General features: G+C 38.5%; 1 pseudogene; it reads right to left on the bottom strand.

The window, feature by feature from the left end:
* Positions 1-1,454: 1,454 nt before the first annotated feature.
* Positions 1,455-1,553, bottom strand: LOC132267827 (small nucleolar RNA R71; annotated as a pseudogene).
* Between the last annotated feature and the right edge of the window lie 14,180 nt (positions 1,554-15,733).

Here is a 15,733-nt window from a genome sequence, read left to right as displayed (position 1 = left end):
TTAATCTACCAACCAACCAATTGTTTGATCACTCGACCTACTAGCCTTAATTGTGATTCCACGACATTGCTCAATCCTCACAGTCCCTTGGGACGATCACTACTCACTCTTGCTACGTTAGTAGTAGTGTTGGTAGTGGTTTTTATAAATTTAAATTTGACCCAAAAAGGCTTTTCTTGAACCGCACATTCACTACATCAACTTGACGTATATATCAAGCGGCAATTATCCGCAGCCAAATTTTGGCGCTGTTGCCGGGGATTTGTTGACTAGATTTAGTAATGTTGGATTTATGGAATTGATTAGGATTAGTACTCTTTTGATCGTGTTTTTACTTTTTTTTTTATTTTTCTTTTTGGTTACTTATTGTGTTGTACTTACTAAACTAGGTGCATTATTGGAGAGGAAGCAAGCAAAGGAGCCATTAAGCATTCAATTCAAGCAAGCAAAGAAAGGAAAAATGTTAAAAACTTAAAAAAAAAATTGCTAAGCTAAGCTTTAAAATTTGGAGTTGAAGTGCTAAAGGACCTTTGTGAGATTTTCTTTACTCAATCCCTTAGTTAAATCGTCGGCCCGCGTAGAGGCTTATTTTTTATTGTCTTGCATCATTGAGTTAAAGTATGGGAGTATGAATTTAATGTTTGTGGAAGAAGTCTGATTGCATTGTTGTGAAGGCATAGTGTTTGTCATTCTTTGTGTTTGTTGTGTTTTGTATTGTGCATGCATGGGCGTCATTCATTGAGACCAACTCTTGCCCCTCTTGATTTGCATCTTGAATCTATCGTTAGAAATCTCAGGGGAAGAGTAAGTTCAAATAGAGCCAATCTTTTAATGGATGACCATAATGATAATCATGTTAAAGACATTGGTCACAAAGACCAACAAGGTATCCTTCATCCCAATATGCACAATGAGAACATACAAGTACCATTAGGCATGCCTAGGCCATTCATTCACCAACCACCACAACAACAAAGCCAAGTTCCATATGGAATGCCAAGGCCAATGTATGTTCCACAACCTCACATCAACAATCAAGGAATTCAAAACCAAGGTGTTCATGTTGCACCTCAAGTAGCTAATCCACCTCTTGCTTTAAAAGATCACTATGTGCCTAACGAATACAATGCACCTACATGCATCCAATTGCCTCCATTTAGAGCACATCATTATGAAATTAAGCCACAAACCATTTAAATGCTTCCTAACTATCATGGACTTCCAAGTGAAGAACCTTTCAAGCATTTGGATGAGTTTCTTAAAGTATGTTCCACCGTAAAATATACGGACATGCCGGAAGAGGTTTTAAGACTCAAACTTTTTCCATTCACCTTAAAAGACAAGGCAAAGTATTGCTTCAACAATCTTAGGCCTTTTTCAATCACTTCTTGGGCAGAAATGCAACAAGAGTTCTTGAAGAAATACTATCCGGTTTCTAAGACCAATGCCATGAGGACCTCAATTCGAGAATTTTCACATGGGGATGGAGAAACGTTTCATGAGGCATGGGAACGCTTCAATGAATTGCTTAGGAAGTGTCCACATCATGGCATGCCCAAATGGCAATTAGTTCAATACTTCTTTAAGAGCTTATCGAACAACTATAAGGGTATGGTTGTTGCTTCCATGGGTAGCTCTTATATTGATAGGCATGAGGATGACGTGTGGCTCTATGAAAGTATAAGTGAAAATTCTTTGCATAGAACACTATCATCAAATAATAGTAGAAATTCACAAGGTAGGAAGAGTGTTGGCTTACATCAAGTCGAACATTCAAATGAAATAGTCGCCAAAATGAAGTCTTTATCTCAAAGGTTTGATCAATTTTTGATTAACCAAAATTCGGCGAACCAAGTGTCTTCCTTCCCTAACCATTCTCATCGTGCATTAAATGAAGCATGTATGACTTGTTCTAGTGTTCTTCATTCTACTTCTCATTGTCCTAGTGCAAAATGAACCTAATAAACAAGTCAATGCGGCTTTTGTGAACCAAGGGAACAATCCTTATGGTACTCATTATAATCCAAGTTGGAGGAATCATCCAAATTTCTCTTGGAAAAACCAAGGAGAGGGCTCAAACCCTTCCCAAGGCGGTTTTCAAGGGAAGTACATTCCACCTACACTTCAAAACCAAGGATCCCAAGGTTATAGACCCTATCAATCATAAGGGAATCAATTTGCTAATTCTCATTTTCCCAACTAATCCTATTCCCAAGGTAATACTAGAAGTCCCGCATTTGAAGAGAAAGTTTTGAATACTTTGGGCACTTTAAAGGCTAACACTCAATTGCTTCATTCTCACTCTCAATCTATTACAAAGCTAGAAACCCAATTAGGGCAAATAGCAAGCACTCTCAATGCAAGAGAGAAGGGAAAGATTCCTATAAATTCCCCACCTAAACAACAATGTGTTGTGGAAACCCATTCCTCATCGAAAAGCCACGCCATTGAACATGTTAATGCGGTGACTACCTTGTGGAGTGGTAGGATTGTGAACAATCAAGTTGGAATGTCTAATGAAGAGAGTGAACCGGTGCAGCCTCAAGTTGTCACCCGTCTCGTTTCACATCCCATTCCTCCTTCATTGCATATACATGACCTTGTAGATGAGAAAGTCTTAAAAGATGTGTTTGAAAAAAAGTTTTGAAAAAGGATGTTGAAAAGGTTTTATTGAAAAATGATTTGAAAACTTCTTGTGTTGAAGAGAGTTCAAAAGAAAATTTTAAAAAAGTGTTTGAACCAAAGGTTCCATTTCTGGATGCCTTAAAAGGATCCATTTCAAAAGACAAGCAAAAGGCAAAAACCAATGAAATCATGGAAATGTTTAGGCAAGTGAAAGTTAATCTTCCACTATTGGATGCAATCAATCAAATTCCGGCTTATGCCAAATTCTTGAAAGACTTGTGCACCCAAAAGCAGAAGAACAAGAGCCAAGCACCACGAAAAGTGGTTTTGACCGAGCAAGTAAGCTCAACTTTGCAACATAACACTCTTCCAAAGTTTAAGGACCCCAGTTCACCCACCACATCATGCATTATTGGTGATCATATCATTAATCGGGTGCTTCTTGACTTAGGAGCAAGTGTTAATCTTCTTCCATACTCGGTTTATGTCAAATTGGGCTTAGGTGAATTGAAACCGACGTTGGTAGTTTTGCAACTTGCCGACCGATCCATTAAGAAGCCTAGGGGTATAATTGAGGATGTTTTGATAAGGATTCACAAATTCTTCTTCCCGGTTGATTTCGTTGTCATAGACACGGAACCGGTTCCCAATCCTAAGAGCCAAATTCCCGTTATCCTTGGCCGTCCTTTCTTGGCAACCGGTAATGCCAACATCAATTGTAAGACGGGGATAATAAAGATTTCATTTGGCCACATAAAGGTAAAGTTGAATATCTTTAATCCTACACCCAATTCATTTGACAAATATGAAGGAGAAGTCAATGTTGTAGATGAATGTCATGATCTTCAATGCCAAGGAAATGAGCTTTTGTGTAAACCCAAAACTTTCAAAGGATCATCTTCAACCTTGCATTCTAAAATTCTTGTTTCAAACTTTTGCTTTGAAAGGGCATGGAAGCCCAAAGGTTGTAATTGCATAGACAAGGGACCAAAGACGTCTTTTGAGCTTAGTCCAACAAGTTCTTCAAAGAACCATTTGTTGGGGGGAGTTCAAAGCATCCATCACCCGAACAAGGAGGGGATGCATTATAAGATCTTTGATCCGGGCTAAAAGAGCCCAATGTCTTGCTAGAGACGTTAAAGACTAGTAAAAGCATTCATAGGGTGTCAAAACCCTATTCCTCCCCCATTTCTATCTTTCATTTCATTTCTTGCGAAGTCTAGATACTTGTTTTTGGTTCATATGCATTTCAACGAACTTTGGTGAGGATTGCATAAGCTTTCATGTCATTATTGAGTATTTGGAAAAGTTTGATCGATCTCAAACTTGAGTTCGATCGATCGAACTCTTCTCTGCATCCAACACTTAGAAAAATTTTCGACCTGTAGAAACCTGCATCCAAATCACCTCTCTGTCCCATCGTTCAAACGAACTCCAAGATTGATCAAGAGACCTTTGATCGATCCAACTTCCAAGTTCAATCGATCTCATGACTCAACACTTAGAAAAATTTTGAGCCTGCATCAACCTGCATATTTCAGCTTTCTGTCTGATCGATCGAATTTCACAGATCTCATATACACACTTCATTCATCTTATCTTATGTTCATGCTACCTTATATATGCCCAATACCTGTGATATTCCACATTGGATGCATTTCATACTCACATTGTTTAGTATGTTTCATATTCTGCCACTTGCTTAGAATCATGCGATATTTTGTTTCGTTTATCTTATTTTACATACATGTTTCTATATTGTGCTTTATATTCTATATATGCTAGCACTAAATTTTGAATTTCTATTTGCAGACTATGGCTCGCGTTAAGACGGTAGCACATAGACACCGTCACGGCTTCAACCGTAGACTTAACGACTGGGCCAGTCCATCTCATGTCCGGGATCCTAGCCCCGAGCACACATAGAGGAGAGTCCGACAGCGGACTGGAGAGACTGCACAGCCCTCTCATATAGAGGAGCTATTACACCCTACTCCACCCCAGTCGCCAGCTTATCCAGCATTCACTCCATCACCATTTCCACTGCATAGAGGCGCTGAGCAACCAGCTCAGCCGGCTCCACCTGTTCAGCCAGCTCATCTACAGCGTAACACACTCACGCCTCGATATGCACACATGACTATCGAGCACGAGTCAGCATTTGACACCGCATTCTTCTCCAGATCAGTGCTGACTCGATCTGGCTATCAGGACATCATTCAGCGAGGCTCTACCAGAACAGATCCAATCTACCCGTGACTGGTACAGTTGTTCTACCAGAACCTTCGACCATCACCGCGCACTACAGCTGAGCTCATCACCCCTATCGATGGCTATGAGATCACCATTACAGTGGATACTCTGGCCCATTCGACTTGCTGTCCATATCGATGCCCGCCTGAGCTACACGAGACATATCCTAGGTTCCATAGGCCTTCTTACGCCGATATGGCGATTTTTCTCACAGGTCACCATGCCGGTGGCGAGACCTTTGCCACCCGGACATTCTTGCTGGATGACCTGTGGTTTACAGATTCAGAGGCGGGGCAACTTTCTAGCAGCCTTGTACGCCTTCTATACAGGCCACTGGGTGTCTATTCCTACGCTTATCTGGAGCATGATGAGGAAGCTCTACGATGAGTACGTTAGCAAGGAGGTGCCCGGAAGGGCCAAGTCTCTTCCATTTAGCCATCTCATCACCCAGATTCTCATTGACCAGCGCTATCCCATCCACCCGCAAGAGCACCCCAAGAGAGGTTCCTGTCACTTCCTCAAGAAGGATTAGGACAAGAGCTATAGAGCTATTATCACTCGTCTGCAGATCCATGCCATACTGGCGACTACAGAGTTAGAGTTAGAGGAGGAGGCGGCAGCACAGGCCCATGTAGGGGCACCGGTAGAGGCAGCAGTAGCACATCCCGTAGCGGACGATGCACCAGTCGATCCAGCTGCTGAGCATTTAGACATCGACTTAGAGCACCCTGTAGACGATATAGAGCAGAACTCTCCAGCCAGGTCGCCCATGCATGAGCAGGAGCAGACTTCGGAGCTTTTTTCTGATTCATCTATGCCTAAGACTCCAGATATGACCCCTGACTTTGGAGTACATCTGCAGATGCTCGAGGATGCTGTTGTTACCATCCGATCTGACCTCACAGCCCACAGAGTTGAGTTTGCTGCCTTCCGCACAGATGTCGCGACCATGTTCAGAGATTTATCCAAAGACATCCGCGGAGCCAGACCTGCCCGTCCTACCTCATCTTCCTGAGCTCCTAGTCCTTTCTATCTTATGATCCCTCTCTCCTTTTGATACTTTATTATTGTCACTGTATTATTTTTACAGCCGGTCTGTCAGCTTTGATATTTTTGTTGTACCTGCACTTTCTCTATTTTATATATCTATTTTTGCTATGAATGTCATATGATTGTATTCTCATATCTGTATGTTTGACTCCATCAGGTGCATTACAGTGACTTCAGTGAGAGAGTGCTACCCAATTTCCAGGACCACCCTTATACCTCTCTCGTTTCGTTATCTGTTTATCCCATTTACATTTGCATGACCACTGTGCACTAATTATCCCATTTTGTTATCTAATAAGTTTATCCAAGTGCCAATTTTCAAGACCACAGTTCATCCCAAGTTTGGGGGGGCAATGCCACCCACTTCGGAAACTTCAGTCCCGATCATTCTTACTTAGTTGCACTGGTATACTCTTTCCTTTGTTCTCTTTCCACATTGAGGACATTGTGCAATTTAAGTTTGGGGGAATGGTGCTCTACAGTGTTAGTTTTAAATTCAAATTTTTAGCATGACTTGTGTATTTGAGGGATATTTCTATGATTGGTCCATATCTAGCTATGATTTTGATCTTTTGAGGACTATATTGCTTAAAGTTTAAAAATTGCTTGACTTGAGAGGCCAATACTCCTTGTATGACTTGTGGAAGCCATTTAGGAGTAAATTTTTCGAAAGATTGATATCTTGCTTGTATTTGTGGTCCACATCATCTTGATTTTGTGATTGTTTTGTGATTCACTCTAGTCTTCTACACTAGCACTGGCGCACACTAGCATTCATTTGTGGGGTACATGCTTTGTTAATTATTGAATTGATTATATCCCAACTGGGCTAGTAGTGCATTGAAAGCTTTCATTCTTGATTATGGTGGATAACAACCCCTTTTCACTAAGTAGCCGGGATTCTAGCCTCATCAAGCACTGAACTTCTCGCGCCGAAAGGTGGAGGGCCCAAACTCTAGGTTAATAATTGTATTAAAAAAAAAAGGCAATAAAAGTGAGGACTTCTCTCAAAAATTGAGAAGTGGGAAATGATTAGATGGAGGTTGTCTTGATTTGTAGCCTAATTGATTTGAGCTTGTAAGTCTGTAGGGGTGTTTGAACACCTAGTGCCCTAAAGCCGTCTGGTTTGAGAGTCATTGACCTAACGCTCGACCTCATGAATCGCTAGAAAGCTTAATAGATCAACACATTGCACTATACTTCCATCTTTGATCCTCAATAAAATAAAATAAAAAATAAAATAAAATAAAAAATTAAATGAGTGAAAAGAATAAGCACACCTAGATGAATAAAGCTTTAAGAAAAGGTCCACATTTTGTCTTGATGATCGGTACTAGATTTGTGTGGTAAGGATGCAATTAATTCTTTAGTTGGCTTAGATAGCAACACATTTGATGCCGATCCACTCAAAAGGATTCTAGAGTTGTTTTGACTTGAATGATCATTTTCTTAATGTGTAGAGGACCACACTTGCTTGCTTGATGTTGAAATTTTGGGAGATTGCTTAGAAAGGGTAGAAAAATTGCATACTTGAGGTAGTTTTCTCCCAATGCTTGTTTGCAATATTGGTACCTCTTTTGAAAGAATGAGCTTAATGTTTATGGGTACCATTTCTGGAAACCCTCACGAGACTTCACTCGTCCACTAGGGGTAACCTAGGGGTTTAAAAGGCTTGTTCCATATGCTAAATGCAATCGTGTTCCCTACGAAAGTGGCGTTATCAATTTATTATTTTCTAGATTCATACTTGTATAGTTGTTTATTTCATTCCTTTTCTTTCTAGTTCATTGTTAGGGACTAGCAATATTTAAGTTTGGGGGTGTGATGAGCACTGAAAAGTGCGTATTTAAACCCCTTAAGCTTAGGCATTCTAGTACTTTTATCTATCTTACTCTACCATTTTAGATTGATTTCGTATTATTTCCATTTTCAGGCACTTAGCCTGAAAATAAGCTAACTCAGCCAAATAAGAGCTTAATTGAAGAAATGTTGGGATTAATCAAAGAAAAGAGCAAAGTAGAGAAAGAAGGAAGCAAATGAAGCCAAAGGTGGCAAACAGCAAAGTTTGATCGATCCAAGTTCAAGGTTTGATCGATCGAACAATGATCGATTTCAGCACTTCAAGATATATCCAAGCCTTGACCCAAAAGCATAAAGTTCCAAAAGTTTGATCGATCCAACACCATCCTTCGATCGATTAAACACTTTTATCCTTATTCAAATGATTGATCCTATCCACAGCTGTACCACCCACTAACCACTTTTGTCCTTTTCCCATAAATATCTCCCATAAATATCTCGGATTTGTCTTTATCTAAAAAGCTCAGCCAGTTGGATTGATCTAGCCTAAGTTCGATCGATCTCACTTACTTTCGATCGATCGAACTTCCTCCAGTAGCGAAAAAGTCAAAATTTCATCTCATTAAAAGTTGTCCTTTATCCAATCATTAGGGAATATTGTGTGTACGACCCCAGCTCATTTTAGGTGTCATTTTGACCTACCTATATAAGGATAAGGATTGCTTTTTCAAGGGGAGCCAACATTATTTTTCATATCATCTCTTGGAGAGGAAGCTTAGAGGAGGAGGAGGCTAGAGACACCATTAGAGACTTTTCATCAACAAAGAGCAGATTTCAACCATGGAGTTAGCCCTTAAGGGTTGGAGCATCATCACCATGAGTGGCTAGACATCCTCTTGGGGCTAGAGTTAGCCCCAAGCATGCTTTCTATATCTTAATCTTATGTATTATTGAGGGATTAGTGTTGTAATTGATGTTTTGACACTTTGATATATATAGATCTTGTTTATTCAATGATCTATGTTGTTTAATGCTTCCAATTGGTCATTTCATTCTATCCCTATGTCTATGTATGCTAGAATAGATGTTCATGTGCTTATCTCTAGATTTTGTGTTATTGATGCATGTCTATGTGTATTGATGCTATAGATTTAGAGATTGTCAAAACATTGTGCTTAAAGGAATGCTTTTATGATTCTCTTGATGGTTTATGCGTATATCTTGATGGATTGTGCCTCTCCCCTAGTTTATTTTCATGCTAGTAGTGTAGATGTAGCGTAGTTGTAGTGTAGTGTTAAATGGGAGGACAATCTATGCTTATTGTTTGATGATCCAAGCTTTTGAATGCAATTAGCATATGTCTCTATCCTTGTGTTGTATTTGGATTGTGAGCTTAATGAAAGGATTAATGATTTGTTTTGATTTATTATGCCTTTCACATGTTGGTTACACAATAAATGCTTTATAACTTAGATATATTAAGCCTTTCACATGATGTTTAGACAATACATGCTTAACTAGTCATCCTTACTTGTTGAATCAACCAAATACACACACACCAATATTGCAACTCACTATTTGCCCTCATTTATCACTTGTCAATGATATAGAAATGCATTGCTTGGTGGTGATCTCTAAACCCAAGATCTCTCTCTCACTCTCTCTTACTTACTCTTAATTGCACTATTTTGCTATTACTTAGTTTAATTTAGTTGCTCTTTAATCTACCAACCAACCAATTGTTTGATCACTCGACCTACTAGCCCTAATTGTGATTCCACGACAATGCTCGATCCTCACAGTCCCTTAGGACAATCCCTACCCACTCTTGCTACGTTAGTAGTAGTGTTGGTAGTGGTTTTTATAAATTTAAATTTGACCCAAAAGGCTTTTCTTGAACCGCACATTCACTACATCAATTTGGCGTATATATCAAGCGGCAATTATCCACAGTCATCTTCTACACTAGCACAGGCGCACACTAGCATTCATTTGTGGGATACATACTTTGTTGATTATTGAATTAGTTATATCCCAATTGGGCTAGTAGTGCATTGAAAGCTTTCATTCTTGATAAAGGTGGATAACAAACCCTTTTCATTGAGTAGCCGGGATTCTAGCCTCATCAAGCACTGAACTTCTCGCGCCGAAAGGTAGAGGGCCTAAACTCTAGGTTAATAATTGAATACAAAAAAATAAATAAAATAAAAAAATAAAAAAAAAATAAAAGAAAAGAAAAGTTAAAAAAGTAATAAAAAAAGTGAAGACTTCTCCCAAATGGTGAGAAGTGGGAAATAATTAGATGGAGGTTGTCGTGATTTGTAGCCTAGTTGAATTGAGCTTGTAACTCCATAGGGGTGTTTGAACGCCTAATGCCCTAAAGCCGTCTGGTTTGGGAGTCATTGACCTAACGCTCGACCTCATGAATTACTAGAAAGCTTAATAGATCAACACATTGCACATTGCTTCCATCTTTAATCCTTAAAAAATAAAAATAAAAATAAAAATTCGAGTGAAAAGAATAAGCGCACCTCAAACAATAAAGCTTTAATAAAAGGTCCACTTTTTGCCTTGATGATCGGTACTTGATTTGTGTGCTAATTTAAGGGTAAGGATGTGATTAATTCTTTTCTTGGCTTAGATAACAACACATTTGAAGCCGGTCCACTCAAAAAGGATTTTAGAGTTGTTTTGATTTGCATGATCATTTTCTTAATGTGTGGAGAACCATATTTGCTTGCTTGATGTTGAAATTTTGGGAGATTGCCTGGAAATGTTTGAAAAATTGCATACTTGAGGTAGTTTTCTCTCAATACTTGTTTGCAATATTGGTGCCTTTTTAGAAAAAATGAGCTTAATGTTTGTGGGTATCATTTCTGGAAACCCTCATGAGACTTCACTCGTCCACTAGGGGTAACCTAGGGGTTTAAAAGGCTTGTTGCATATGCTAAGTGCAATCGTGTTCCCTACGAAAGTGGCGTTATCCATTTATTGCTTTCTAGTTCATAGTTGTATAGTTGTTCATTTCATTCCTTTACTTTGTAGTTCATTGCTAGGGACTAGCAATATTTAGGTTTGGGGGTGTGATGAGTGCTGAAAAGTGCATATTTAAACCCTTTAAGCTTAGGTATTCTAGAACCTTTATCGACTTTATATTACCGTTTTGTATTGATTTCGAGTTATTTCCATTTTCAGGTACTTATCCCCAAAATAACCTAACTCAACCAAATAAGAGCATAATTGAAGCAATTCAGGGATTAATCAAAGAAAGGAGTAACTTCAGTTCGATAGATCTTAGCCATGTTCGATCGATCCAAGTCCAAGGTTCGATCGATCAAACTTCCTCCAGTGCGAAAAAGTTTAATTTCCAGCTCACAAAAGTTGTCCTTTATCCAATCATTGGGGATTATTTATTGTATGACCCCAGCTCATTTTGGGTGTCATTTTACCTACCTATATTAGGATAAGAATTACTTTTTGTACTATAGAATAGAGAGATCATACTGTATTATCTCATATCATACCATACCTTAGAGAACTCTTAGGGATGAAGAAAAGAAGAGGAGGAGGCTAGAGACACCATTGGAGACTCTTCATCAACCAAGGAACAGATTTCTTCATGGAGCTTGCCCTTGAGGGTTGGAGGACATCATCCATGAGTGGCTAGATATCCTCTTGGGGCTAGAGTTAGCTCTAAGCATGCTTTCTATTTCTTGATTTTTGTATTTTTGAGAGGATTTGTATTGTGATTCATGTCTTGACACTTTTATATATATAAATCTTGTTTCTTCAATGATTTATATGGTTTAATGCTTCCAATTGATTATTTTATTCTATCCATATGTCTATGTATGCTAGAATAGATGTTCATGTGTTTATCTCTATTTCTTGTGCTATTGATGCATGTCTATGTATGTTGATGCTATAGACCTAGAGATTATCAAGACTTAGTGCTTAATGTCATGTTTCTATGGTTTATTTGATAGTTTATACTCATTTCTTGATGGATTGTGCCTCTCCCTTAGTTTAATTAGTTTAATTTCATGTCATTAGCTTGGTTGTAGTGTAGTTGTTAAATAGGAGGACAACCCATGCTTGTTGTTGATGTTCCATACTTATGAAAAGCAAGTAACATGTATCTCTGACCTAGTGATATGTTTGGATTGTGAGCTTAAAGAAAGGATTAATGGCTTAATTTGATATGTTGTGCTATCCACCATGTTGTTTAGACAATATATGCTTAATTTGTCATCCAGGCTTGTTGAAACAACCACACACACACTTTATTGCAATACATGTTCTTCCCCTCATTAATCATTCATTAAAGGTGTAGAAAAGCTATGCTTAGTGGTGATCTCTTGATCGATGAGTCGATTACAATTATAAATCAACCCTTTTGCAATAGCACAAGTCATTGTAAAATTGGACTATTGGTCAGGTAAGTCAAACCATTGGGACTGCTAGTTTATGGCAACCTAGGTGTCTAAAATCATTTTTAGAATGATAAAGGGGTAACAAGGATTTTTTGGTTTGTCACTTAAGCTATGAATTAAGAAATGCATAAAATAGTAAGTTGCATTGAGTTTAGAAAGAAGAAATCTAGATAGAGAGGTCTAGGGAAGTGAATCCACTCCTACCCTTTACACATGCTAAGTAAATGATTGATTTGGGGAATTAATGTACATACATGACCATGATACATAGCAACACATAGATACTACAATATCTTCACAAAATTCATTTAATCACAAGGTAAGAATAACCTATCAAAACTTCACATGCTTGAGCTACCTAGACTATGGTGTAACCTTAGATATGCTTGCTAAGCAAGAGATTATCAAACCCTTAATTAAATGGTGAAAGCACATGGAATCAAGATTCAAGATTAACCCATCAAAAAAAAGTCTTAAGCTATGGATTAACAAGTTTCTCAAAAACCATGCCATTAAAACCATTCCATAATCTTGTTTCCATTGTCACTATGAAAATATTAGCCATACAACCATCAGAATAAATAATCTAAGACAAGAACATTTGATTCAGCATGATCATTTATAATTAAAAACATTCATTACAAATTGTAATATTCTCTAGATTATGGAACTTGGCCATACATACATTTCATTCCCCAAAATAAATCAAAAATTAAACATGCTTACAAGGAAGGGTTTCATCACCTCCCTAGATGGAGGTTTAGTTGCCCATTAATGCTACAAGGAATGAAAAGGAAGAAGAATATCCCTCTATTTCTACACCCTTGCTCCAAGAACACTTCTCTCCCTCCTCTAGATCTCAAAAATGTTAGATATCTCATATAAGATCACCTTCCCCCCTTTATCCATCCAAAACCTACTCCCCATACTCACCATCCCGAGCTCCACCCTCTGCATGAAGCTAGACCACACAAAAGAAGGATAAGGGGACCAAAAAGCTGAAAATCAGGAGCAGTTGAACTGCCTACTGCAGTTCCGCGGGCACCCGCGAGGAGCCGGCAGGCACCCGCGGGGGCTTGGCTTCGCGAGGCCTGTACTAGTGTGTTTGGCAGGCGTCCACGATGGCACGGCGGGTGCCCGCGGGGGCTTTTGCGGGAGCTAAGCAAGGGCCCGAGAAACCTGGCAGAGAGTAAAGGGGTTTGGCGGGCGCCCACGGGAGCTTGCTGCTACAACTTTAACCATGCTTCTTGCAAGCTTCATCAAACCAGATCGTAGACATGCTTCCATCTCAGAAGCACAATGAACATTAAGCTATGGCTTCACAAAAACTACAACATAAGATATTCGGTCCAAAAGATGACTCCCCGACACGGCGCACGTGTTTCAACACAAATGATGTCAAAACCGTTTCTTTAATCATTCTCGGGAAAACCACTTGAAACCAAAAAGAATAACACAAATGAATTAAAACTGTACATTATACTCCATTAATAGGCTTAACTAATGCAAGAAAGGGCGCTTGAATATGCAATATTCGGCGCTTATCACACCCCCAAACTTACATTTTGCTAGTCCCTTAGCAAAACAAAATAAAGAGCTTAATGAAAATGACGACCAATGAAATGCTGACACATGCATTAATCATGAAATAAAAATATCGACGAAACTCAACTATGATTTGGAACACAGAAAATTCGAAGATAGACATTGAGCAGACTACCTTGCATATATGAAGCCTTAACATACAAAATGGCAAAACAAGTTCAACGTAAATGCATCAATCATCAAGGTCTATATAAACAATTCAATTGTCATCTCTTGAATAACATGAACTCTAACTTTAGTGAAAGTGAGACGGATTCCCAATATATGGCTTTTACCTTCTTTTTCCAATCTCAAAAGCACATTTTCAAATCCTTAAATATCTTTCTAAATGAGGTCTCCAAGGCATAACTTTATTCACTAAACAACTTTTGTTGCTTATTGACAATTTTATTGATTAACTCAAAAGATCACTTACTATGGTCGTGCAATATCGAAAATCCCTTAAGCTTTCTAACCAACCCATATAGCAAGTGTTGGGCCAACAACTCCCATGCCAGATGGCTTTAGGGCGCTAAGTGTAAAGACACTCCTAGGGCTTAATAACTTGAATTGGAAAGGCTACGAATTTCGACGAACCATCTTTATTTATTTTTGAATAACCGTGCAATATCTAAGTTCTTTAAGCTTTCTAACCAACCCATGTAACAAATGTTAGGCCAACAACTCCTAAGCCAGATGGCTTTAGGGTGCTAAGTGTAGAAACACTCCTAGAGCTTAATAACTCGAGTTGGAAAGGCTACGAACTTCAACTGGTCATTGATTTTTTTTTTTTTTTTTTAAAGACAAATGCCAAGGATATCAATTCATTAGGGTCATTAATTCAGATCACTGAGTCCCGATCAAGGTTAATTTGGGTTGCATGCCTCACAATTAGGTTTCCGGTGTGCAAATGTGCAATGTGAAGCGTAACAGAGTATGAAATCCAACAAAAATTTAATTGAAGTCTTTATACAAATCGATTATGAATCAACATACTTATTCCAAAAGTTTCTTTATTTTCAAAAAAATTGTCTTGGCTTCTATACACTAAGTATTAAGCACATGCTTCAACCTTCAAAAAGTTCCATGATTACACTATCATTGCTTTAAATAATATGATTTTATTAACTTACGAGCAAAAAAAATGAACAAAAATCATCAAAACTGCAATAACATGCACATGCACCAAAAATGTAATAGCATACACATGCACCCCCAAACTTGAATGTCACATTATCCCCAATGTGAGAAGACAAGGGACAAGCAAAGAGAATGAACAAAAGGGGAAAGGGACAATAATACCAAGTTAAGAGGATTGGAGTGGCGGTGAAAAAATAAGCCAGCTCATGAATTCCATGAGCATGCCCCCAAACTTGGTTTCAAAAACCTGTCAAAAGATATCTATACAAAGCAAGAATCATATGAATCCAAATTCAATGAAAATAACTACAATTTATTCAACTAAAAACTATAATCCATGCAAAGTAGCAAAAGTGATGCAATTATAAGTGCAAAAGAAAAACTGAAAAGCAAATGCCAAACGCGGCCCAAAATAAGTCTAAAAAGTACTACTGAAAAGGGAAATAAAACAAAAAACATAAAATCACTCCACCATTGGAGTAGAGGAGGAAGCACCATGTGGGCCAGGTGCACGGTTAATCAATGACTGGAGCATAACCTGCAGAATCTCTTGATTCTCCTGAGTTTTCTGGACGGCACCCTCTATGGTGTCAAAGGGCAAAGAAAAGGCATCGAGACGAGCATTCAAGGCGAGATAGTCGGCGTGAGTCATGACATCCGGCAGTGGTACAAAAGGGGCAGTTGGAGCAACGGGGGCATCATGAGCAGGAGGGGTATAATACCCCTAATTTTAAAAGGATAGTCTCGATATTTATTTATTTATTTTTATTGTATTTTTTTAATTGTTTAATTGATTATTTGACTAATTGTTTATGTGTTTAATTGAATTAAGTGTTACTTGATTAATT

This window comes from Cornus florida, unplaced genomic scaffold (genome assembly GCF_030987335.1).
Source record: "Cornus florida cultivar Cherokee Brave unplaced genomic scaffold, ASM3098733v1 CherokeeBrave_3.0.0_Hap2_Chr07, whole genome shotgun sequence".
Classification (NCBI taxonomy): Eukaryota; Viridiplantae; Streptophyta; class Magnoliopsida; order Cornales; family Cornaceae; genus Cornus; species Cornus florida.
This window is presented reverse-complemented; position numbering and strand designations above follow the sequence as displayed.